At 61.8% G+C, this 23,597-nt stretch overlaps 12 non-coding genes across 12 annotated transcripts; all 12 read right to left on the bottom strand.

Annotated features, from left to right (window-relative positions):
• Window positions 1-1,469: 1,469 nt before the first annotated feature.
• Window positions 1,470-1,588, bottom strand: LOC125331239. Its single transcript, XR_007205940.1, has one exon. It is a non-coding gene; the product is annotated as a 5S ribosomal RNA (ribosomal RNA).
• A 2,748-nt stretch (window positions 1,589-4,336) lies between these two features.
• LOC125331198 lies at window positions 4,337-4,455 on the bottom strand. The gene has a single exon (XR_007205901.1). It is a non-coding gene; the product is annotated as a 5S ribosomal RNA (ribosomal RNA).
• Window positions 4,456-5,377: 922 nt separating this feature from the next.
• LOC125331197 lies at window positions 5,378-5,496 on the bottom strand. Its single transcript, XR_007205900.1, has one exon. It is a non-coding gene; the product is annotated as a 5S ribosomal RNA (ribosomal RNA).
• Window positions 5,497-6,854: 1,358 nt separating this feature from the next.
• Window positions 6,855-6,973, bottom strand: LOC125331196. Its single transcript, XR_007205899.1, has one exon. It is a non-coding gene; the product is annotated as a 5S ribosomal RNA (ribosomal RNA).
• A 1,249-nt stretch (window positions 6,974-8,222) lies between these two features.
• Window positions 8,223-8,341, bottom strand: LOC125331237. The gene has a single exon (XR_007205938.1). It is a non-coding gene; the product is annotated as a 5S ribosomal RNA (ribosomal RNA).
• Window positions 8,342-10,435: 2,094 nt separating this feature from the next.
• Window positions 10,436-10,554, bottom strand: LOC125331195. The gene has a single exon (XR_007205898.1). It is a non-coding gene; the product is annotated as a 5S ribosomal RNA (ribosomal RNA).
• Window positions 10,555-13,111: 2,557 nt separating this feature from the next.
• On the bottom strand, window positions 13,112-13,230 carry LOC125331194. Its single transcript, XR_007205897.1, has one exon. It is a non-coding gene; the product is annotated as a 5S ribosomal RNA (ribosomal RNA).
• Window positions 13,231-14,152: 922 nt separating this feature from the next.
• On the bottom strand, window positions 14,153-14,271 carry LOC125331193. Its single transcript, XR_007205896.1, has one exon. It is a non-coding gene; the product is annotated as a 5S ribosomal RNA (ribosomal RNA).
• Window positions 14,272-16,828: 2,557 nt separating this feature from the next.
• On the bottom strand, window positions 16,829-16,947 carry LOC125331191. The gene has a single exon (XR_007205893.1). It is a non-coding gene; the product is annotated as a 5S ribosomal RNA (ribosomal RNA).
• A 2,103-nt stretch (window positions 16,948-19,050) lies between these two features.
• Window positions 19,051-19,169, bottom strand: LOC125331190. The gene has a single exon (XR_007205892.1). It is a non-coding gene; the product is annotated as a 5S ribosomal RNA (ribosomal RNA).
• Window positions 19,170-21,054: 1,885 nt separating this feature from the next.
• Window positions 21,055-21,173, bottom strand: LOC125331189. Its single transcript, XR_007205891.1, has one exon. It is a non-coding gene; the product is annotated as a 5S ribosomal RNA (ribosomal RNA).
• Window positions 21,174-22,095: 922 nt separating this feature from the next.
• On the bottom strand, window positions 22,096-22,214 carry LOC125331187. Its single transcript, XR_007205890.1, has one exon. It is a non-coding gene; the product is annotated as a 5S ribosomal RNA (ribosomal RNA).
• Between the last annotated feature and the right edge of the window lie 1,383 nt (window positions 22,215-23,597).

Below are 23,597 nucleotides of genomic sequence, written 5' to 3'. Positions count from 1 at the left end.
ACGCAAGCTACGGGAGCATCAACAGTCATGGCCACTTGCTTTGGCCTTTGCAACAACAGAACCTGCAGCCAGACCCAGCACCACACAAGCCACAAATGCAACGCCAGCCACGCAAGCTACGTGAGCATCAACAGTCACGGCCACCAGGTCTGCCCTCGGCAACAACGGAACCTGCAGCCAGACCCACAGCCACGCCAGCCACGCGAACTACATGAGCATCAACAGTCATGGCCACTTGCTTCGGCCTTGGCAACAACGGAACCTGCAGCCAGACCTGGCACCACACAAGCCACGCCAGCCACGCAAGCTACGGGAGCATCAACAGTCATGGCCACCGGGTCTGCCCTTGGCAACAATGGGACCTGCAGCCAGACCCAGCACCACACAAGCCACACAAGCCACGCCAGCCACGTGAGCTACGTGAGCATCAACAGTCATGGCCACCAGGTCTGCCCTCGGCAACAACGGAACCTGCAGCCAGACCCAGAGCCACACAAGCAACTCAAACCACGCCAGCCACGCAAGCTACGGGAGCATCAACAGTCACGGCCACCAGCGCCGCCGTCGGCAACAACGGAACCTGCAGCTGGACCCAGAGCCACACAAGCCTCACAAGCCCCGCCGGCCACGCGAACTACGTGAGCATCAACAGTCATGGCCACTTGCTTCGGCCTTGGCAACAACGGCACCTGCATCCAGACCAAGCACCACGCAAGCCACACAAGCCACGCCAGGCACGCGAGCATCAACAGTCATGGCCACCAGGTCTGTCCTCGGCAACAGTGGAACCTGCAGCCAGACCTGGACCCACACAAGCCACGCCAGCCGCACGAGCTATGCAAGCATCCACAGTCGTGGACACCAGCGCCGCCGTCGGCAACAACAGAACCTACAGACAGACCCAGCACCACACAAGCCACAAAAGCCACGCAAGCTACGGGAGCATCAACAGTCATGGCCACCGGGTCTGCCCTTGGCAACAATGGAACCTGCAGCCAGACCCAGAGCCACACAAGCCACACAAGCCACGCCAGCCACGTGAGCCACACGAGCATCAACAGTCATGGCCACTTGCTTCGGCCTTGGCAACAACGGAACCTGCAGCCAGAGCTGGCACCACACAAGCCACGCCAGCCACACAAGCTACGGGAGCATCAACAGTCATGGCCACGGGGTCTGCCCTTGGCAACAATGGGACCTGCAGCCAGACCCAGCACCACACAAGCCACACAAGCCACGCCAGCCGCGCAAGCTACAAAAGCTACGTGAGCATCAACAGTCATGGCCACCAGGTCTGCCCGCGGCAACAACGGAACCTGCAGCCAGACCCAGAGCCACACAAGCCACGCCAGCCACACAAGCCCCATGAGCCACGCGAGCCACGGCCACCGTTGCCCTTGTGCCCCTTTGCTCGTGTGCCCAAACAAAACAAGGCACCTCTGTCGCAGTCCCCGGAAGACAGCAAAAGAAGCCTACAGCACCCGGTATTCCCAGGCGGTCTCCCATCCAAGTACTAACCGGGCCCGACCCTGCTTAGCTTCCGAGATCAGACAAGATCGGGCGTTCTCAGGGTGGTATGGCCGTAGGCACCCCTCAGCCCCACAGCAGCGCTCTCCAGCACACGCCAGCGCCTTCCTGCCCTGCCCCAATGCCCCCCGCACCCGGCACACGGCCGCCAGCGCCGCCCTCGGCAACAACGGAACCTGCAGCCAGACCAAGCGCCACACAGGCCACACAAGCCACGCCGGCCACGCCAGCCACGCGAGCATCAACAGTCATGGCCACTTGCTTCGCCCTTGGCAACAACGGAACCTGCAGCCAGACCCAGAGCTGCACAAGCTACTCAAGCCACGCCAGCCGCACGAGCTATGCAAGCATCCACAGTCATGGCCACCAGCACCGCCGTCAGCAACAACAGAACCTACAGACAGACCCAGCACCACACAAGCCACAAAAGCCACGCCAGCAACGCAAGCTATGTGAGCATCAACAGTCATGGCCACCGGGTCTGCCCTTGGCAACAATGGAACCTGCAGCCAGACCCAGCACCACACAAGCCTCACATGCAATGCCAGCCACGCAAGCTACGGGAGCATCAACAGTCATGGCCACCGGGTCTGCCCTCGGCAACAATGGAACCTGCAGCCAGACCCAGAGCCACACAAGCTACTCAAGCCACACCAGCCACGTTAGCTACACGAGCATCAACAGTCACGGCCACCAGCGCTGCCGTCGGCAACAATGGAACCTGCAGCCAGACTCAGAGCCACACAAGCCACACAAGCCACGCCAGCCACGCCAGCCACACGCGCATCAACAGTCATGGCCACTTGCTTCGCCCTTGGCAACAACGGAACCTGCAGCCAGACCCAGCACCACACAAGCCACACATGCAACGCCAGCCACGCAAGCTACGTGAGCATCACCAGTCATGGCCACTGGGTCAGCCCTCGGCAACAACGGAACCTGCAGCCAGATCCACAGCCACGCCAGCCACGCCAGCCGCGCCAGCCACGCGAACTACATGAGCATCAACAGTCATGGCCACTTGCTTCGGCCTTGGCAACAACGGAACCTGCAGCCAGACCTGGCACCACACAAGCCACACAAGCCACGCCAGCAACGCAAGCTACGTGAGCATCAACAGTCATGGCCACCAGGTCTGTCCTTGCCAACAACGGAACCTGCAGCCAGACCCAGAGCCACACAAGCCACTCAAACCATGCCAGCCACGCGAGCTACGGGAGCATCAACAGTCATGGCCACTTGCTTCACCCTTGGCAACAACGGAACCTGCAGCCAGACCCAGCACCACACAAGCCACACAAGCCACGCCAGCTGCGCAAGCTACAAAAGCTACGGGAGCATCAACAGTCACGGCCACCAGGTCTGCCCGCGGCAACAACGGAACCTGCAGCCAGACCCAGAGCCACACAAGCCACACAAGCCACGCCGGCCACGCAAGCTACGCAAGCTACGGGAGCATCAACAGTCATGGCCACTTGCTTTGGCCTTTGCAACAACAGAACCTGCAGCCAGACCCAGCACCACACAAGCCACAAATGCAACGCCAGCCACGCAAGCTACGTGAGCATCAACAGTCACGGCCACCAGGTCTGCCCTCGGCAACAACGGAACCTGCAGCCAGACCCACAGCCACGCCAGCCACGCGAACTACATGAGCATCAACAGTCATGGCCACTTGCTTCGGCCTTGGCAACAACGGAACCTGCAGCCAGACCCAGCACCACACAAGCCACACAAGCCACGCCAGCCACGTGAGCTACGTGAGCATCAACAGTCATGGCCACCAGGTCTGCCCTCGGCAACAACGGAACCTGCAGCCAGACCCAGAGCCACACAAGCAACTCAAACCACGCCAGCCACGCGAGCTACGGGAGCATCAACACTCACGGCCACCAGCGCCGCCGTCGGCAACAACGGAACCTGCAGCTGGACCCAGAGCCACACAAGCCTCACAAGCCCCGCCGGCCACGCGAACTACGTGAGCATCAACAGTCATGGCCACTTGCTTCGGCCTTGGCAACAACGGCACCTGCATCCAGACCAAGCACCACGCAAGCCACACAAGCCACGCCAGGCACGCGAGCATCAACAGTCATGGCCACCAGGTCTGTCCTCGGCAACAGTGGAACCTGCAGCCAGACCTGGACCCACACAAGCCACGCCAGCCGCACGAGCTATGCAAGCATCCACAGTCGTGGACACCAGCGCCGCCGTCGGCAACAACAGAACCTACAGACAGACCCAGCACCACACAAGCCACAAAAGCCACGCAAGCTACGGGAGCATCAACAGTCATGGCCACCGGGTCTGCCCTTGGCAACAATGGAACCTGCAGCCAGACCCAGAGCCACACAAGCCACACAAGCCACACCAGCCATGTGAGCCACACGAGCATCAACAGTCATGGCCACTTGCTTCGGCCTTGGCAACAACGGAACCTGCAGCCAGAGCTGGCACCACACAAGCCACGCCAGCCACACAAGCTACGGGAGCATCAACAGTCATGGCCACCGGGTCTGCCCTTGGCAACAATGGGACCTGCAGCCAGACCCAGCACCACACAAGCCACACAAGCCACGCCAGCCGCGCAAGCTACAAAAGCTACGTGAGCATCAACAGTCATGGCCACCAGGTCTGCCCGCGGCAACAACGGAACCTGCAGCCAGACCCAGAGCCACACAAGCCACGCCAGCCACACAAGCCCCATGAGCCACGCGAGCTACGGCCACTGTGGCCCTCGTGCCCCTTTGCTCATGTGCCCAAACAAAACAAGGCACCTCTGTCGCAGTCCCCGGAAGACAGCAAAAGAAGCCTACAGCACCCGGTATTCCCAGGCGGTCTCCCATCCAAGTACTAACCGGGCCCGACCCTGCTTAGCTTCCGAGATCAGACGAGATCGGGCGTTCTCAGGGTGGTATGGCCGTAGGCACCCCTCAGCCCCACAGCAGCGCTCTCCAGCACACGCCAGCGCCTTCCTGCCCTGCCCCAATGCCCCCCGCACCCGGCACACGGCCGCCAGCGCCGCCCTCGGCAACAACGGAACCTGCAGCCAGACCAAGCGCCACACAGGCCACACAAGCCACGCCGGCCACGCCAGCCACGCGAGCATCAACAGTCATGGCCACTTGCTTCGCCCTTGGCAACAACGGAACCTGCAGCCAGACCCAGAGCTGCACAAGCTACTCGAACCACGCCAGCCACGTGAGCTACGTGAGCATCCACAGTCATGGCCACCGGGTCAGCCCTCGGCAACAATGGCACCTGCAGGCAGACCCAGAGCCACACAAGCAACGCCGGCCACGCGAACTACATGAGCATCAACAGTCATGGCCACTTGCTTCACCCTTGGCAACAACGGAACCTGCAGCCAGACCTGGCACCACACAATCCACATGAGCCACGCCAGCCGCACGAGCTATGCAAACATCAACATTCATGGCCACCAGCGCCGCCGTCGGCAACAACAGAACCTGCAGCCAGACCTGGCACCACACAAGCGACAAAAGCCACGCCAGCCATGTGAGCTACGGGAGCATCAACACTCATGGCCACCTGGTCTGTCCTTGCCAACAACGGAACCTGTAGCCAGACCCAGAGCCACACAAGCCACACAAGCCACGCCAGCCATGTGAGCTACGTGAGCATCAACAGTCATGGCCACCAGGTCTGCCCTCGGCAACAACGGAACCTGCAGCCAGACCCAGCGCCACACAAGCCACACAAGCCACGCCAGCCACACAAGCCCCATGAGCCACGCGAGCCACGGCCACCGTTGCCCTCGTGCCCCTTTGCTCATGTGCCCAAACAAAACAAGGCACCTCTGTCGCAGTCCCCGGAAGACAGCAAAAGAAGCCTACAGCACCCGGTATTCCCAGGCGGTCTCCCATCCAAGTACTAACCGGGCCCGACCCTGCTTAGCTTCCGAGATCAGACGAGATCGGGCGTTCTCAGGGTGGTATGGCCGTAGGCACCCCTCAGCCCCACAGCAGCGCTCTCCAGCACACGCCAGCGCCTTCCTGCCCTGCCCCAATGCCCCCCGCACCCGGCACACGGCCGCCAGCGCCGCCCTCGGCAACAACGGAACCTGCAGCCAGACCAAGCGCCACACAGGCCACACAAGCCACGCCGGCCACGCCAGCCACGCGAGCATCAACAGTCATGGCCACTTGCTTCGCCCTTGGCAACAACGGAACCTGCAGCCAGACCCAGAGCTGCACAAGCTACTCAAGCCACGCCAGCCGCACGAGCTATGCAAGCATCCACAGTCATGGCCACCAGCACCGCCGTCAGCAACAACAGAACCTACAGACAGACCCAGCACCACACAAGCCACAAAAGCCACGCCAGCAACGCAAGCTATGTGAGCATCAACAGTCATGGCCACCGGGTCTGCCCTTGGCAACAATGGAACCTGCAGCCAGACCCAGCACCACACAAGCCTCACATGCAATGCCAGCCACGCAAGCTACGGGAGCATCAACAGTCATGGCCACCGGGTCTGCCCTCGGCAACAATGGAACCTGCAGCCAGACCCAGAGCCACACAAGCTACTCAAGCCACACCAGCCACGTTAGCTACACGAGCATCAACAGTCACGGCCACCAGCGCTGCCGTCGGCAACAATGGAACCTGCAGCCAGACTCAGAGCCACACAAGCCACACAAGCCACGCCAGCCACGCCAGCCACACGCGCATCAACAGTCATGGCCACTTGCTTCGCCCTTGGCAACAACGGAACCTGCAGCCAGACCCAGCACCACACAAGCCACACATGCAACGCCAGCCACGCAAGCTACGTGAGCATCACCAGTCATGGCCACTGGGTCAGCCCTCGGCAACAACGGAACCTGCAGCCAGATCCACAGCCACGCCAGCCACGCCAGCCGCGCCAGCCACGCGAACTACATGAGCATCAACAGTCATGGCCACTTGCTTCGGCCTTGGCAACAACGGAACCTGCAGCCAGACCTGGCACCACACAAGCCACACAAGCCACGCCAGCCACGCAAGCTACGTGAGCATCAACAGTCATGGCCACCAGGTCTGTCCTTGCCAACAACGGAACCTGCAGCCAGACCCAGAGCCACACAAGCCACTCAAACCACGCCAGCCACGCGAGCTACGGGAGCATCAACAGTCACGGCCACCAGGTCTGCCCTCGGCAACAACGGAACCTGCAGCCAGACCCAGAGCCACACAAGCCACGCCAGCCACACAAGCCCCATGAGCCACGCGAGCCACGGCCACCGTGGCCCTCGTGCCCCTTTGCTCATGTGCCCAAACAAAACAAGGCACCTCTGTCGCAGTCCCCGGAAGACAGCAAAAGAAGCCTACAGCACCCGGTATTCCCAGGCGGTCTCCCATCCAAGTACTAACCGGGCCCGACCCTGCTTAGCTTCCGAGATCAGACGAGATCGGGCGTTCTCAGGGTGGTATGGCCGTAGGCACCCCTCAGCCCCACAGCAGCGCTCTCCAGCACATGCCAGCGCCTTCCTGCCCTGCCCCAATGCCCCCCGCACCCGGCACACGGCCGCCAGCGCCGCCCTCGGCAACAACGGAACCTGCAGCCAGACCAAGCGCCACACAGGCCACACAAGCCACGCCGGCCACGCCAGCCACGCGAGCATCAACAGTCATGGCCACTTGCTTCGCCCTTGGCAACAACGGAACCTGCAGCCAGACCCAGAGCTGCACAAGCTACTCAAGCCACGCCAGCCGCACGAGCTATGCAAGCATCCACAGTCATGGCCACCAGCACCGCCGTCAGCAACAACAGAACCTACAGACAGACCCAGCACCACACAAGCCACAAAAGCCACGCCAGCAACGCAAGCTATGTGAGCATCAACAGTCATGGCCACCGGGTCTGCCCTTGGCAACAATGGAACCTGCAGCCAGACCCAGCACCACACAAGCCTCACATGCAATGCCAGCCACGCAAGCTACGGGAGCATCAACAGTCATGGCCACCGGGTCTGCCCTCGGCAACAATGGAACCTGCAGCCAGACCCAGAGCCACACAAGCTACTCAAGCCACACCAGCCACGTTAGCTACACGAGCATCAACAGTCACGGCCACCAGCGCTGCCGTCGGCAACAATGGAACCTGCAGCCAGACTCAGAGCCACGCCAGCCACGCCAGCCGCGCCAGCCACGCGAACTACATGAGCATCAACAGTCATGGCCACTTGCTTCGGCCTTGGCAACAACGGAACCTGCAGCCAGACCCAGCACCACACAAGCCACACATGCAACGCCAGCCACGCAAGCTACGTGAGCATCACCAGTCATGGCCACTGGGTCAGCCCTCGGCAACAACGGAACCTGCAGCCAGATCCACAGCCACGCCAGCCACGCCAGCCGCGCCAGCCACGCGAACTACATGAGCATCAACAGTCATGGCCACTTGCTTCGGCCTTGGCAACAACGGAACCTGCAGCCAGACCTGGCACCACACAAGCCACACAAGCCACGCCAGCCACGCAAGCTACGTGAGCATCAACAGTCATGGCCACCAGGTCTGTCCTTGCCAACAACGGAACCTGCAGCCAGACCCAGAGCCACACAAGCCACGCCAGCCACACAAGCCCCATGAGCCACGCGAGCCACGGCCACCGTGGCCCTCGTGCCCCTTTGCTCATGTGCCCAAACAAAACCAGGCACCTCTGTCGCAGTCCCCGGAAGACAGCAAAAGAAGCCTACAGCACCCGGTATTCCCAGGCGGTCTCCCATCCAAGTACTAACCGGGCCCGACCCTGCTTAGCTTCCGAGATCAGACAAGATCGGGCGTTCTCAGGGTGGTATGGCCGTAGGCACCCCTCAGCCCCACAGCAGCGCTCTCCAGCACACGCCAGCGCCTTCCTGCCCTGCCCCAATGCCCCCCGCACCCGGCACACGGCCGCCAGCGCCGCCCTCGGCAACAACGGAACCTGCAGCCAGACCAAGCGCCACACAGGCCACACAAGCCACGCCGGCCACGCCAGCCACGCGAGCATCAACAGTCATGGCCACTTGCTTCGCCCTTGGCAACAACGGAACCTGCAGCCAGACCCAGAGCTGCACAAGCTACTCAAGCCACGCCAGCCGCACGAGCTATGCAAGCATCCACAGTCATGGCCACCAGCACCGCCGTCAGCAACAACAGAACCTACAGACAGACCCAGCACCACACAAGCCACAAAAGCCACGCCAGCAACGCAAGCTATGTGAGCATCAACAGTCATGGCCACCGGGTCTGCCCTTGGCAACAATGGAACCTGCAGCCAGACCCAGCACCACACAAGCCTCACATGCAATGCCAGCCACGCAAGCTACAGGGGCATCAACAGTCATGGCCACCGGGTCTGCCCTCGGCAACAATGGAACCTGCAGCCAGACCCAGAGCCACACAAGCTACTCAAGCCACACCAGCCACGTTAGCTACACGAGCATCAACAGTCACGGCCACCAGCGCTGCCGTCGGCAACAATGGAACCTGCAGCCAGACTCAGAGCCACGCCAGCCACGCCAGCCGCGCCAGCCACGCGAACTACATGAGCATCAACAGTCATGGCCACTTGCTTCGGCCTTGGCAACAACGGAACCTGCAGCCAGACCCAGCACCACACAAGCCACACATGCAACGCCAGCCACGCAAGCTACGTGAGCATCACCAGTCATGGCCACTGGGTCAGCCCTCGGCAACAACGGAACCTGCAGCCAGATCCACAGCCACGCCAGCCACGCCAGCCGCGCCAGCCACGCGAACTACATGAGCATCAACAGTCATGGCCACTTGCTTCGGCCTTGGCAACAACGGAACCTGCAGCCAGACCTGGCACCACACAAGCCACACAAGCCACGCCAGCCACGCAAGCTACGTGAGCATCAACAGTCATGGCCACCAGGTCTGTCCTTGCCAACAACGGAACCTGCAGCCAGACCCAGAGCCACACAAGCCACTCAAACCACGCCAGCCACGCGAGCTACGGGAGCATCAACAGTCACGGCCACCAGCGCCGCCGTCGGCAACAACGGAACCTGCAGCTGGACCCAGAGCCACACAAGCCTCACAAGCCCCGCCGGCCACGCGAACTACGTGAGCATCAACAGTCATGGCCACTTGCTTCGGCCTTGGCAACAACGGCACCTGCATCCAGACCAAGCACCACGCAAGCCACACAAGCCACGCCAGGCACGCGAGCATCAACAGTCATGGCCACCAGGTCTGTCCTCGGCAACAGTGGAACCTGCAGCCAGACCTGGACCCACACAAGCCACGCCAGCCGCACGAGCTATGCAAGCATCCACAGTCGTGGACACCAGCGCCGCCGTCGGCAACAACAGAACCTACAGACAGACCCAGCACCACACAAGCCACAAAAGCCACGCAAGCTACGGGAGCATCAACAGTCATGGCCACCGGGTCTGCCCTTGGCAACAATGGAACCTGCAGCCAGACCCAGAGCCACACAAGCCACACAAGCCACGCCAGCCACGTGAGCCACACGAGCATCAACAGTCATGGCCACTTGCTTCGGCCTTGGCAACAACGGAACCTGCAGCCAGAGCTGGCACCACACAAGCCACACCCGCCACACAAGCTACGGGAGCATCAACAGTCATGGCCACGGGGTCTGCCCTTGGCAACAATGGGACCTGCAGCCAGACCCAGCACCACACAAGCCACACAAGCCACGCCAGCCGCGCAAGCTACAAAAGCTACGTGAGCATCAACAGTCATGGCCACCAGGTCTGCCCGCGGCAACAACGGAACCTGCAGCCAGACCCAGAGCCACACAAGCCACGCCAGCCACACAAGCCCCATGAGCCACTCGAGCCACGGCCACCGTTGCCCTCGTGCCCCTTTGCTCATGTGCCCAAACAAAACAAGGCACCTCTGTCGCAGTCCCCGGAAGACAGCAAAAGAAGCCTACAGCACCCGGTATTCCCAGGCGGTCTCCCATCCAAGTACTAACCGGGCCCGACCCTGCTTAGCTTCCGAGATCAGACGAGATCGGGCGTTCTCAGGGTGGTATGGCCGTAGGCACCCCTCAGCCCCACAGCAGCGCTCTCCAGCACACGCCAGCGCCTTCCTGCCCTGCCCCAATGCCCCCCGCACCCGGCACACGGCCGCCAGCGCCGCCCTCGGCAACAACGGAACCTGCAGCCAGACCAAGCGCCACACAGGCCACACAAGCCACGCCGGCCACGCCAGCCACGCGAGCATCAACAGTCATGGCCACTTGCTTCGCCCTTGGCAACAACGGAACCTGCAGCCAGACCCAGAGCTGCACAAGCTACTCAAGCCACGCCAGCCGCACGAGCTATGCAAGCATCCACAGTCATGGCCACCAGCACCGCCGTCAGCAACAACAGAACCTACAGACAGACCCAGCACCACACAAGCCACAAAAGCCACGCCAGCAACGCAAGCTATGTGAGCATCAACAGTCATGGCCACCGGGTCTGCCCTTGGCAACAATGGAACCTGCAGCCAGACCCAGCACCACACAAGCCTCACATGCAATGCCAGCCACGCAAGCTACGGGAGCATCAACAGTCATGGCCACCGGATCTGCCCTCGGCAACAATGGAACCTGCAGCCAGACCCAGAGCCACACAAGCTACTCAAGCCACACCAGCCACGTTAGCTACACGAGCATCAACAGTCACGGCCACCAGCGCTGCCGTCGGCAACAATGGAACCTGCAGCCAGACTCAGAGCCACACAAGCCACACAAGCCACGCCAGCCACGCCAGCCACACGCGCATCAACAGTCATGGCCACTTGCTTCGCCCTTGGCAACAACGGAACCTGCAGCCAGACCCAGCACCACACAAGCCACACATGCAACGCCAGCCACGCAAGCTACGTGAGCATCACCAGTCATGGCCACTGGGTCAGCCCTCGGCAACAACGGAACCTGCAGCCAGATCCACAGCCACGCCAGCCACGCCAGCCACGCCAGCCGCGCCAGCCACGCGAACTACATGAGCATCAACAGTCATGGCCACTTGCTTCGGCCTTGGCAACAACGGAACCTGCAGCCAGACCTGGCACCACACAAGCCACACAAGCCACGCCAGCCACGCAAGCTACGTGAGCATCAACAGTCATGGCCACCAGGTCTGTCCTTGCCAACAACGGAACCTGCAGCCAGACCCAGAGCCACACAAGCCACTCAAACCATGCCAGCCACGCGAGCTACGGGAGCATCAACAGTCATGGCCACTTGCTTCACCCTTGGCAACAACGGAACCTGCAGCCAGACCCAGCACCACACAAGCCACACAAGCCACGCCAGCCGCGCAAGCTACAAAAGCTACGGGAGCATCAACAGTCACGGCCACCAGGTCTGCCCGCGGCAACAACGGAACCTGCAGCCAGACCCAGAGCCACACAAGCCACACAAGCCACGCCGGCCACGCAAGCTACGCAAGCTACGGGAGCATCAACAGTCATGGCCACTTGCTTTGGCCTTTGCAACAACAGAACCTGCAGCCAGACCCAGCACCACACAAGCCACACAAGCCACGCCAGCCACGTGAGCTACGTGAGCATCAACAGTCATGGCCACCAGGTCTGCCCGCGGCAACAACGGAACCTGCAGCCAGACCCAGAGCCACACAAGCAACTCAAACCACGCCAGCCACGCGAGCTACGGGAGCATCAACAGTCACGGCCACCAGCGCCGCCGTCGGCAACAACGGAACCTGCAGCTGGACCCAGAGCCACACAAGCCTCACAAGCCCCGCCGGCCACGCGAACTACGTGAGCATCAACAGTCATGGCCACTTGCTTCGGCCTTGGCAACAACGGCACCTGCATCCAGACCAAGCACCACGCAAGCCACACAAGCCACGCCAGGCACGCGAGCATCAACAGTCATGGCCACCAGGTCTGTCCTCGGCAACAGTGGAACCTGCAGCCAGACCTGGACCCACACAAGCCACGCCAGCCGCACGAGCTATGCAAGCATCCACAGTCGTGGACACCAGCGCCGCCGTCGGCAACAACAGAACCTACAGACAGACCCAGCACCACACAAGCCACAAAAGCCACGCAAGCTACGGGAGCATCAACAGTCATGGCCACCGGGTCTGCCCTTGGCAACAATGGAACCTGCAGCCAGACCCAGAGCCACACAAGCCACACAAGCCACGCCAGCCACGTGAGCCACACGAGCATCAACAGTCATGGCCACTTGCTTCGGCCTTGGCAACAACGGAACCTGCAGCCAGAGCTGGCACCACACAAGCCACGCCAGCCACACAAGCTACGGGAGCATCAACAGTCATGGCCACCGGGTCTGCCCTTGGCAACAATGGGACCTGCAGCCAGACCCAGCACCACAGAAGCCACACAAGCCACGCCAGCCGCGCAAGCTACAAAAGCTACGTGAGCATCAACAGTCATGGCCACCAGGTCTGCCCTCGGCAACAACGGAACCTGCAGCCAGACCCAGAGCCACACAAGCCACGCCAGCCACACAAGCCCCATGAGCCACGCGAGCCACGGCCACCGTGGCCCTCGTGCCCCTTTGCTCATGTGCCCAAACAAAACAAGGCACCTCTGTCGCAGTCCCCGGAAGACAGCAAAAGAAGCCTACAGCACCCGGTATTCCCAGGCGGTCTCCCATCCAAGTACTAACCGGGCCCGACCCTGCTTAGCTTCCGAGATCAGACGAGATCGGGCGTTCTCAGGGTGGTATGGCCGTAGGCACCCCTCAGCCCCACAGCAGCGCTCTCCAGCACACGCCAGCGCCTTCCTGCCCTGCCCCAATGCCCCCCGCACCCGGCACACGGCCGCCAGCGCCGCCCTCGGCAACAACGGAACCTGCAGCCAGACCAAGCGCCACACAGGCCACACAAGCCACGCCGGCCACGCCAGCCACGCGAGCATCAACAGTCATGGCCACTTGCTTCGCCCTTGGCAACAACGGAACCTGCAGCCAGACCCAGAGCTGCACAAGCTACTCGAACCACGCCAGCCACGTGAGCTACGTGAGCATCCACAGTCATGGCCACCGGGTCAGCCCTCGGCAACAATGGCACCTGCAGGCAGACCCAGAGCCACACAAGCAACGCCGGCCACGCGAACTACATGAGCATCAACAGTCATGGCCACTTGCTTCACCCTTGGCAACAACGGAACCTGCAGCCAGACCTGGCACCACACAATCCACATGAGCCACGCCAGCCGCACGAGCTATGCAAACATCAACATTCATGGCCACCAGCGCCGCCGTCGGCAACAACAGAACCTGCAGCCAGACCTGGCACCACACAAGCGACAAAAGCCACGCCAGCCATGTGAGCTACGGGAGCATCAACACTCATGGCCACCTGGTCTGTCCTTGCCAACAACGGAACCTGTAGCCAGACCCAGAGCCACACAAGCCACACAAGCCACGCCAGCCATGTGAGCTACGTGAGCATCAACAGTCATGGCCACCAGGTCTGCCCTCGGCAACAACGGAACCTGCAGCCAGACCCAGCGCCACACAAGCCACACAAGCCACGCCAGCCACACAAGCCCCATGAGCCACGCGAGCCACGGCCACCGTGGCCCTCGTGCCCCTTTGCTCATGTGCCCAAACAAAACAAGGCACCTCTGTCGCAGTCCCCGGAAGACAGCAAAAGAAGCCTACAGCACCCGGTATTCCCAGGCGGTCTCCCATCCAAGTACTAACCGGGCCCGACCCTGCTTAGCTTCCGAGATCAGACGAGATCGGGCGTTCTCAGGGTGGTATGGCCGTAGGCACCCCTCAGCCCCACAGCAGCGCTCTCCAGCACACGCCAGCGCCTTCCTGCCCTGCCCCAATGCCCCCCGCACCCGGCACACGGCCGCCAGCGCCGCCCTCGGCAACAACGGAACCTGCAGCCAGACCAAGCGCCACACAGGCCACACAAGCCACGCCGGCCACGCCAGCCACGCGAGCATCAACAGTCATGGCCACTTGCTTTGGCCTTTGCAACAACAGAACCTGCAGCCAGACCCAGAGCTGCACAAGCTACTCAAGCCACGCCAGCCGCACGAGCTATGCAAGCATCCACAGTCATGGCCACCAGCACCGCCGTCAGCAACAACAGAACCTACAGACAGACCCAGCACCACACAAGCCACAAAAGCCACGCCAGCAACGCAAGCTATGTGAGCATCAACAGTCATGGCCACCGGGTCTGCCCTTGGCAACAATGGAACCTGCAGCCAGACCCAGCACCACACAAGCCTCACATGCAATGCCAGCCACGCAAGCTACGGGAGCATCAACAGTCATGGCCACCGGGTCTGCCCTCGGCAACAATGGAACCTGCAGCCAGACCCAGAGCCACACAAGCTACTCAAGCCACACCAGCCACGTTAGCTACACGAGCATCAACAGTCACGGCCACCAGCGCTGCCGTCGGCAACAATGGAACCTGCAGCCAGACTCAGAGCCACACAAGCCACACAAGCCACGCCAGCCACGCCAGCCACACGCGCATCAACAGTCATGGCCACTTGCTTCGCCCTTGGCAACAACGGAACCTGCAGCCAGACCCAGCACCACACAAGCCACACATGCAACGCCAGCCACGCAAGCTACGTGAGCATCACCAGTCATGGCCACTGGGTCAGCCCTCGGCAACAACGGAACCTGCAGCCAGATCCACAGCCACGCCAGCCACGCCAGCCACGCCAGCCGCGCCAGCCACGCGAACTACATGAGCATCAACAGTCATGGCCACTTGCTTCGGCCTTGGCAACAACGGAACCTGCAGCCAGACCTGGCACCACACAAGCCACACAAGCCACGCCAGCCACGCAAGCTACGTGAGCATCAACAGTCATGGCCACCAGGTCTGTCCTTGCCAACAACGGAACCTGCAGCCAGACCCAGAGCCACACAAGCCACTCAAACCATGCCAGCCACGCGAGCTACGGGAGCATCAACAGTCATGGCCACTTGCTTCACCCTTGGCAACAACGGAACCTGCAGCCAGACCCAGCACCACACAAGCCACACAAGCCACGCCAGCCGCGCAAGCTACAAAAGCTACGGGAGCATCAACAGTCACGGCCACCAGGTCTGCCCGCGGCAACAACGGAACCTGCAGCCAGACCCAGAGCCACACAAGCCACACAAGCCACGCCGGCCACGCAAGCTACGCAAGCTACGGGAGCATCAACAGTCATGGCCACTTGCTTTGGCCTTTGCAACAACAGAACCTGCAGCCAGACCCAGCACCACACAAGCCACACAAGCCACGCCAGCCACGTGAGCTACGTGAGCATCAACAGTCATGGCCACCAGGTCTGCCCGCGGCAACAACGGAACCTGCAGCCAGACCCAGAGCCACACAAGCAACTCAAACCACGCCAGCCACGCGAGCTACGGGAGCATCAACACTCACGGCCACCAGCGCCGCCGTCGGCAACAACGGAACCTGCAGCTGGACCCAGAGCCACACAAGCCTCACAAGCCCCGCCGGCCACGCGAACTACGTGAGCATCAACAGTCATGGCCACTTGCTTCGGCCTTGGCAACAACGGCACCTGCATCCAGACCAAGCACCACGCAAGCCACACAAGCCACGCCAGGCACGCGAGCATCAACAGTCATGGCCACCAGGTCTGTCCTCGGCAACAGTGGAACCTGCAGCCAGACCTGGACCCACACAAGCCACGCCAGCCGCACGAGCTATGCAAGCATCCACAGTCGTGGACACCAGCGCCGCCGTCGGCAACAACAGAACCTACAGACAGACCCAGCACCACACAAGCCACAAAAGCCACGCAAGCTACGGGAGCATCAACAGTCATGGCCACCGGGTCTGCCCTTGGCAACAATGGAACCTGCAGCCAGACCCAGAGCCACACAAGCCACACAAGCCACGCCAGCCACGTGAGCCACACGAGCATCAACAGTCATGGCCACTTGCTTCGGCCTTGGCAACAACGGAACCTGCAGCCAGAGCTGGCACCACACAAGCCACGCCAGCCACACAAGCTACGGGAGCATCAACAGTCATGGCCACGGGGTCTGCCCTTGGCAACAATGGGACCTGCAGCCAGACCCAGCACCACACAAGCCACACAAGCCACGCCAGCCGCGCAAGCTACAAAAGCTACGTGAGCATCAACAGTCATGGCCACCAGGTCTGCCCGCGGCAACAACGGAACCTGCAGCCAGACCCAGAGCCACACAAGCCACGCCAGCCACACAAGCCCCATGAGCCACGCGAGCCACGGCCACCGTGGCCCTCGTGCCCCTTTGCTCATGTGCCCAAACAAAACAAGGCACCTCTGTCGCAGTCCCCGGAAGACAGCAAAAGAAGCCTACAGCACCCGGTATTCCCAGGCGGTCTCCCATCCAAGTACTAACCGGGCCCGACCCTGCTTAGCTTCCGAGATCAGACGAGATCGGGCGTTCTCAGGGTGGTATGGCCGTAGGCACCCCTCAGCCCCACAGCAGCGCTCTCCAGCACACGCCAGCGCCTTCCTGCCCTGCCCCAATGCCCCCCGCACCCGGCACACGGCCGCCAGCGCCGCCCTCGGCAACAACGGAACCTGCAGCCAGACCAAGCGCCACACAGGCCACACAAGCCACGCCGGCCACGCCAGCCACGCGAGCATCAACAGTCATGGCCACTTGCTTTGGCCTTTGCAACAACAGAACCTGCAGCCAGACCCAGAGCTGCACAAGCTACTCAAGCCACGCCAGCCGCACGAGCTATGCAAGCATCCACAGTCATGGCCACCAGCACCGCCGTCAGCAACAACAGAACCTACAGACAGACCCAGCACCACACAAGCCACAAAAGCCACGCCAGCAACGCAAGCTATGTGAGCATCAACAGTCATGGCCACCGGGTCTGCCCTTGGCAACAATGGAACCTGCAGCCAGACCCAGCACCACACAAGCCTCACATGCAATGCCAGCCACGCAAGCTACGGGAGCATCAACAGTCATGGCCACCGGGTCTGCCCTCGGCAACAATGGAACCTGCAGCCAGACCCAGAGCCACACAAGCTACTCAAGCCACACCAGCCACGTTAGCTACACGAGCATCAACAGTCACGGCCACCAGCGCTGCCGTCGGCAACAATGGAACCTGCAGCCAGACTCAGAGCCACACAAGCCACACAAGCCACGCCAGCCACGCCAGCCACACGCGCATCAACAGTCATGGCCACTTGCTTCGCCCTTGGCAACAACGGAACCTGCAGCCAGACCCAGCACCACACAAGCCACACATGCAACGCCAGCCACGCAAGCTACGTGAGCATCACCAGTCATGGCCACTGGGTCAGCCCTCGGCAACAACGGAACCTGCAGCCAGATCCACAGCCACGCCAGCCACGCCAGCCACGCCAGCCGCGCCAGCCACGCGAACTACATGAGCATCAACAGTCATGGCCACTTGCTTCGGCCTTGGCAACAACGGAACCTGCAGCCAGACCTGGCACCACACAAGCCACACAAGCCACGCCAGCCACGCAAGCTACGTGAGCATCAACAGTCATGGCCACCAGGTCTGTCCTTGCCAACAACGGAACCTGCAGCCAGACCCAGAGCCACACAAGCAACTCAAACCACGCCAGCCACGCGAGCTACGGGAGCATCAACAGTCACGGCCACCAGCGCCGCCGTCGGCAACAACGGAACCTGCAGCTGGACCCAGAGCCACACAAGCCTCACAAGCCCCGCCGGCCACGCGAACTACGTGAGCATCAACAGTCATGGCCACTTGCTTCGGCCTTGGCAACAACGGCACCTGCATCCAGACCAAGCACCACGCAAGCCACACAAGCCACGCCAGGCACGCGAGCATCAACAGTCATGGCCACCAGGTCTGTCCTCGGCAACAGTGGAACCTGCAGCCAGACCTGGACCCACACAAGCCACGCCAGCCGCACGAGCTATGCAAGCATCCACAGTCGTGGACACCAGCGCCGCCGTAGGCAACAACAGAACCTACAGACAGACCCAGCACCACACAAGCCACAAAAGCCACGCAAGCTACGGGAGCATCAACAGTCATGGCCACCGGGTCTGCCCTTGGCAACAATGGAACCTGCAGCCAGACCCAGAGCCACACAAGCCACACAAGCCACGCCAGCCACGTGAGCCACACGAGCATCAACAGTCATGGCCACTTGCTTCGGCCTTGGCAACAACGGAACCTGCAGCCAGAGCTGGCACCACACAAGCCACGCCAGCCACACAAGCTACGGGAGCATCAACAGTCATGGCCACGGGGTCTGCCCTTGGCAACAATGGGACCTGCAGCCAGACCCAGCACCACACAAGCCACACAAGCCACGCCAGCCGCGCAAGCTACAAAAGCTACGTGAGCATCAACAGTCATGGCCACCAGGTCTGCCCGCGGCAACAACGGAACCTGCAGCCAGACCCAGAGCCACACAAGCCACGCCAGCCACACAAGCCCCATGAGCCACGCGAGCCACGGCCACCGTGGCCCTCGTGCCCCTTTGCTCATGTGCCCAAACAAAACAAGGCACCTCTGTCGCAGTCCCCGGAAGACAGCAAAAGAAGCCTACAGCACCCGGTATTCCCAGGCGGTCTCCCATCCAAGTACTAACCGGGCCCGACCCTGCTTAGCTTCCGAGATCAGACGAGATCGGGCGTTCTCAGGGTGGTATGGCCGTAGGCACCCCTCAGCCCCACAGCAGCGCTCTCCAGCACACGCCAGCGCCTTCCTGCCCTGCCCCAATGCCCCCCGCACCCGGCACACGGCCGCCAGCGCCGCCCTCGGCAACAACGGAACCTGCAGCCAGACCAAGCGCCACACAGGCCACACAAGCCACGCCGGCCACGCCAGCCACGCGAGCATCAACAGTCATGGCCACTTGCTTTGGCCTTTGCAACAACGGAACCTGCAGCCAGACCCAGAGCTGCACAAGCTACTCAAGCCACGCCAGCCGCACGAGCTATGCAAGCATCCACAGTCATGGCCACCAGCACCGCCGTCAGCAACAACAGAACCTACAGACAGACCCAGCACCACACAAGCCACAAAAGCCACGCCAGCAACGCAAGCTATGTGAGCATCAACAGTCATGGCCACCGGGTCTGCCCTTGGCAACAATGGAACCTGCAGCCAGACCCAGCACCACACAAGCCTCACATGCAATGCCAGCCACGCAAGCTACGGGAGCATCAACAGTCATGGCCACCGGGTCTGCCCTCGGCAACAATGGAACCTGCAGCCAGACCCAGAGCCACACAAGCTACTCAAGCCACACCAGCCACGTTAGCTACACGAGCATCAACAGTCACGGCCACCAGCGCTGCCGTCGGCAACAATGGAACCTGCAGCCAGACTCAGAGCCACGCCAGCCACGCCAGCCGCGCCAGCCACGCGAACTACATGAGCATCAACAGTCATGGCCACTTGCTTCGGCCTTGGCAACAACGGAACCTGCAGCCAGACCTGGCACCACACAAGCCACACAAGCCACGCCAGCCACGCAAGCTACGTGAGCATCAACAGTCATGGCCACCAGGTCTGTCCTTGCCAACAACGGAACCTGCAGCCAGACCCAGAGCCACACAAGCCACTCAAACCACGCCAGCCACGCGAGCTACGGGAGCATCAACAGTCACGGCCACCAGCGCCGCCGTCGGCAACAACGGAACCTGCAGCTGGACCCAGAGCCACACAAGCCTCACAAGCCCCGCCGGCCACGCGAACTACGTGAGCATCAACAGTCATGGCCACTTGCTTCGGCCTTGGCAACAACGGCACCTGCATCCAGACCAAGCACCACACAAGCCACACAAGCCACGCCAGGCACGCGAGCCTCAACAGTCATGGCCACCAGGTCTGTCCTCGGCAACAGTGGAACCTGCAGCCAGACCTGGACCCACACAAGCCACGCCAGCCGCACGAGCTATGCAAGCATCCACAGTCGTGGACACCAGCGCCGCCGTCGGCAACAACAGAACCTACAGACAGACCCAGCACCACACAAGCCACAAAAGCCACGCAAGCTACGGGAGCATCAACAGTCATGGCCACCGGGTCTGCCCTTGGCAACAATGGAACCTGCAGCCAGACCCAGAGCCACACAAGCCACACAAGCCACGCCAGCCACGTGAGCCACACGAGCATCAACAGTCATGGCCACTTGCTTCGGCCTTGGCAACAACGGAACCTGCAGCCAGAGCTGGCACCACACAAGCCACGCCAGCCACACAAGCTACGGGAGCATCAACAGTCATGGCCACGGGGTCTGCCCTTGGCAACAATGGGACCTGCAGCCAGACCCAGCACCACACAAGCCACACAAGCCACGCCAGCCGCGCAAGCTACAAAAGCTACGTGAGCATCAACAGTCATGGCCACCAGGTCTGCCCGCGGCAACAACGGAACCTGCAGCCAGACCCAGAGCCACACAAGCCACACAAGCCACGCCAGCCACACAAGCCCCATGAGCCACGCGAGCCACGGCCACCGTGGCCCTCGTGCCCCTTTGCTCATGTGCCCAAACAAAACAAGGCACCTCTGTCGCAGTCCCCGGAAGACAGCAAAAGAAGCCTACAGCACCCGGTATTCCCAGGCGGTCTCCCATCCAAGTACTAACCGGGCCCGACCCTGCTTAGCTTCCGAGATCAGACGAGATCGGGCGTTCTCAGGGTGGTATGGCCGTAGGCACCCCTCAGCCCCACAGCAGCGCTCTCCAGCACACGCCAGCGCCTTCCTGCCCTGCCCCAATGCCCCCCGCACCCGGCACACGGCCGCCAGCGCCGCCCTCGGCAACAACGGAACCTGCAGCCAGACCAAGCGCCACACAGGCCACACAAGCCACGCCGGCCACGCCAGCCACGCGAGCATCAACAGTCATGGCCACTTGCTTCGCCCTTGGCAACAACGGAACCTGCAGCCAGACCCAGAGCTGCACAAGCTACTCGAACCACGCCAGCCACGTGAGCTACGTGAGCATCCACAGTCATGGCCACCGGGTCAGCCCTCGGCAACAATGGCACCTGCAGGCAGACCCAGAGCCACACAAGCAACGCCGGCCACGCGAACTACATGAGCATCAACAGTCATGGCCACTTGCTTCACCCTTGGCAACAACGGAACCTGCAGCCAGACCTGGCACCACACAATCCACATGAGCCACGCCAGCCGCACGAGCTATGCAAACATCAACATTCATGGCCACCAGCGCCGCCGTCGGCAACAACAGAACCTGCAGCCAGACCTGGCACCACACAAGCGACAAAAGCCACGCCAGCCATGTGAGCTACGGGAGCATCAACACTCATGGCCACCTGGTCTGTCCTTGCCAACAACGGAACCTGTAGCCAGACCCAGAGCCACACAAGCCACACAAGCCACGCCAGCCATGTGAGCTACGTGAGCATCAACAGTCATGGCCACCAGGTCTGCCCTCGGCAACAACGGAACCTGCAGCCAGACCCAGCGCCACACAAGCCACACAAGCCACGCCAGCCACACAAGCCCCATGAGCCACGCGAGCCACGGCCACCGTTGCCCTCGTGCCCCTTTGCTCATGTGCCCAAACAAAACAAGGCACCTCTGTCGCAGTCCCCGGAAGACAGCAAAAGAAGCCTACAGCACCCGGTATTCCCAGGCGGTCTCCCATCCAAGTACTAACCGGGCCCGACCCTGCTTAGCTTCCGAGATCAGACGAGATCGGGCGTTCTCAGGGTGGTATGGCCGTAGGCACCCCTCAGCCCCACAGCAGCGCTCTCCAGCACACGCCAGCGCCTTCCTGCCCTGCCCCAATGCCGCCCGCACCCGGCACACGGCCGCCAGCGCCGCCCTCGGCAACAACGGAACCTGCAGCCAGACCAAGCGCCACACAGGCCACACAAGCCACGCCGGCCACGCCAGCCACGCGAGCATCAACAGTCATGGCCACTTGCTTTGGCCTTTGCAACAACAGAACCTGCAGCCAGACCCAGAGCTGCACAAGCTACTCAAGCCACGCCAGCCGCACGAGCTATGCAAGCATCCACAGTCATGGCCACCAGCACCGCCGTCAGCAACAACAGAACCTACAGACAGACCCAGCACCACACAAGCCACAAAAGCCACGCCAGCAACGCAAGCTATGTGAGCATCAACAGTCATGGCCACCGGGTCTGCCCTTGGCAACAATGGAACCTGCAGCCAGACCCAGCACCACACAAGCCTCACATGCAATGCCAGCCACGCAAGCTACGGGAGCATCAACAGTCATGGCCACCGGGTCTGCCCTCGGCAACAATGGAACCTGCAGCCAGACCCAGAGCCACACAAGCTACTCAAGCCACACCAGCCACGTTAGCTACACGAGCATCAACAGTCACGGCCACCAGCGCTGCCGTCGGCAACAATGGAACCTGCAGCCAGACTCAGAGCCACGCCAGCCACGCCAGCCGCGCCAGCCACGCGAACTACATGAGCATCAACAGTCATGGCCACTTGCTTCGGCCTTGGCAACAACGGAACCTGCAGCCAGACCCAGCACCACACAAGCCACACAAGCCACGCCAGCCACGCAAGCTACGTGAGCATCACCAGTCATGGCCACTGGGTCAGCCCTCGGCAACAACGGAACCTGCAGCCAGATCCACAGCCACGCCAGCCACGCCAGCCGCGCCAGCCACGCGAACTACATGAGCATCAACAGTCATGGCCACTTGCTTCGGCCTTGGCAACAACGGAACCTGCAGCCAGACCTGGCACCACACAAGCCACACAAGCCACGCCAGCCACGCAAGCTACGTGAGCATCAACAGTCATGGCCACCAGGTCTGTCCTTGCCAACAACGGAACCTGCAGCCAGACCCAGAGCCACACAAGCCACTCAAACCACGCCAGCCACGCGAGCTACGGGAGCATCAACAGTCACGGCCACCAGCGCCGCCGTCGGCAACAACGGAACCTGCAGCTGGACCCAGAGCCACACAAGCCTCACAAGCCCCGCCGGCCACGCGAACTACGTGAGCATCAACAGTCATGGCCACTTGCTTCGGCCTTGGCAACAACGGCACCTGCATCCAGACCAAGCACCACGCAAGCCACACAAGCCACGCCAGGCACGCGAGCATCAACAGTCATGG

Source organism: Corvus hawaiiensis, chromosome 10 (assembly GCF_020740725.1).
Source record: "Corvus hawaiiensis isolate bCorHaw1 chromosome 10, bCorHaw1.pri.cur, whole genome shotgun sequence".
Lineage (NCBI taxonomy): Eukaryota > Metazoa > Chordata > Aves > Passeriformes > Corvidae > Corvus > Corvus hawaiiensis.
This window is presented reverse-complemented; position numbering and strand designations above follow the sequence as displayed.